Source organism: Leptidea sinapis, chromosome 2 (assembly GCF_905404315.1).
Source record: "Leptidea sinapis chromosome 2, ilLepSina1.1, whole genome shotgun sequence".
Classification (NCBI taxonomy): Eukaryota; Metazoa; Arthropoda; class Insecta; order Lepidoptera; family Pieridae; genus Leptidea; species Leptidea sinapis.
The window spans coordinates 10,994,643-10,997,439 of NC_066266.1; the positions used below are offsets into that span (position 1 = coordinate 10,994,643).

Below are 2,797 nucleotides of genomic sequence, written 5' to 3' on the forward strand. Positions count from 1 at the left end.
TGTATGATAAAAAGTGACCAGACGAACCAGACATTCTCATTATGGTCAGTGATACGCCCCTGCCCATAATAATGCAGATGTACAGACGTACAGCCGAGAATTAGTAATAGGGTTACGCTACCATAAAGAATAGAATCGAACTCCAGCAAATCGCGCGTGACAACCCTAAGGTAATATACATCGCACAGACGCCGCCCTGACATGTTTACGGGCCAATTATTTGTATGGATTCCACCGCAATAATGATTTCTTGTCCGGCGGTTCGCTCGCTCCGTACAATCTCGCTTTTTCTCGCCCGCAAACAAAATATCGATTCTCTTATCGGCCGGGTGCGAGGTATCGATTAAGAAACGATCCTCGATGCTTTATAAGGCCGAGTTTTATAAATGAAGATTTACTTACCGCTTCGATTCAATTTATGAACAAGATATAAGATTTATATCGGTAAATAAAATTAGTTTGAGTTTTTCATATAATTTTTCGGTTGTTTAGCATTTCATCATCAGTCGGAAGACGTCTACTCATCCAACGTATTCCGGCGATCTTGACCAGATTATTGGTCCATCTTATGGGGGGCCTACCAAAACAGCGTCTTCTGGTGTCTTCTGATGAGGAAGCTAATGTTCACTCAGAGGGCAATGGAGAGGGTTGTGCTCGGAGTTTCCCAGCGAGATCGAATCATACATAGCCCAAATGATTGTGAAAAGGAAGTGGCAGTGGGCAGGTCACATAGTTCGACGGACAGATAACCGTTGGGACAGTAAAGTCTTCGAATGGAGACCACGTATCAGAAGTGGCAGAATTATGCATTAGTGCTTTCTTATAATTATAATATTCTTTTATTTCAGGCCAATTATGTCCCATACTTAACATTAATTCCTTATTCTAATTAAAAGTAAACTTCAAAACTAGAAAACCATCACTGTATAGGGGTGTGGTGTCCAAAATATAAAAATCATAATATTGATTACAAGTCCGATTTATTTTTTGTTGTTCTCCATGTGAACAGATATCCGTCGTTTATATATAGGGCTCCTGATATCGTCAGATATAACCGTGAGGATTTTATAATTGCAATCCAAAAGGGATTCAACTTTAAGGTCTAAGGTCTAAAGGTCTAAAGTGTATAACGGGCTTAATTAATGCACATTTCACAAACCGTTTCTTCGTTTGAGTTAAGTGTGCTAGCTAGCCCTTAATACGAGTACTATCAACCCCAATAGAGGTTATTGTCGATGCTTTTCAAGCTGTATTGCCGGACCAGATGCGAGAACGTCGGATTGAATTTAAGTTAGTTAACCAGAAGACGTTTCTGGTTCGGGTCTTCTGTTTTGGGTCAGAATGTCAGTTAGAGTTAACTAAAAAAATTCTCTACCTCACGTGTTATCATTTCTTAATAACATATTTTTCCTATAAAAATATAAGGCTCAAACGACTTTTAAGAACAGTTCTGGATTTAAGAGCCTGCCTAACGGCCGTTCCCAATATTCAGTCTATCTCTGGTTGTGGCGTACTTGAGATAAAAAATCGTAACTATCGTCGACTTTTCTGTCCCTATAAACTTACCGACGGTGACTCATCTTATCCATACAAGCTGTCTGTCAATGGGATGACGTATAGCTTACCAGCGATAGAATTTTGTATGGAAATTGCAATTTACGCGTCTCAATATAAGGCGATAAAGAATGACTTATCGGGTACTTACTGATAGTAGAAGGTAGTAATTTATCTCTACCTGTAGATAGTATATTGGTGACGGCCGTAAGTCATTAATTATATATGTATCTAGCAATAATTAAATATAATAAATCAATTAAATAATTTTTAATCCAAACACCAACTTACATCAGACTTATTATTTACTTGCTTATAATCAGCTTAAATTTGACTCATTCCCCCGACGAATCATCCATTCAACTATCCATCCATCTACTCATCCACCCACTCATCCACTAAACTAACCATCAATCCATCCAACCTACCAGCCACCCAACCATCCATCCTCCTCCTGGCAGTGATCAACAAATAAGCATGAAGAGCACTTGCTATCAATAATATGTCACTTGTCATGTTTTGATTCACTTCAATCTAACATTCGCAAATTGTGTCCATACATTTTTTACTTCACTGTTCAAAATTTGTGAACGGTAGTATCAACCTAGATATTATCTTCGTTATATTTATCATCACATTTTCTATACATTGTCGACGGTTTTGAAGTAACACTTCTGTAGGTGCGATTTGAGAGTAACTATTACATTTTTCGGACCCAAAATCTCTATGGTATATTTACCCAATGCAGCGAGGAGTATAATTTCATCGACAATAACAATGTTCCGATACAAAACAACTGTCCGGGTTTCTCTATTGCGGAATTAATGATAATAAAATACGATAATTTCGTGATAATAGTTTATATATGATATAGTGTATGGTAGTTTGGTAATAGTTTGGTTAGGTTCTGCTTATGGGATCCATAACAAAGTATCGGAAGTCTTCAATTCTTTGGATAAAATTAACGATACAAGGCCCAATCTTTTTTACGCTATACGCCGGATTTTTGAGTCAACTACCGTAACGTCGTTCATATATTGTCGTAGTCGAATATGATGATGGCCAATGGAACTCCTTAACGACTTACAGAAACTTACTTACAAAAGGCAGCGAAACAACTGAGTCAATAATAAACTAAAATGTTATTTAGTATGTCAACTGTTACGTTATCGGGGATGTAGCTCAGTGGTAGAGCGTTCGCTTTGCATGTGAAAGGCCCCGGGTTCGATCCCCGGCATCTCCA

At 38.0% G+C, this 2,797-nt stretch overlaps 1 non-coding gene across 1 annotated transcript; it reads left to right on the top strand.

Moving 5' to 3' along the window:
• Positions 1 to 2,725: 2,725 nt before the first annotated feature.
• Positions 2,726 to 2,797, top strand: Trnaa-ugc (transfer RNA alanine (anticodon UGC)). The gene has a single exon. It is a non-coding gene; the product is annotated as a tRNA-Ala (tRNA).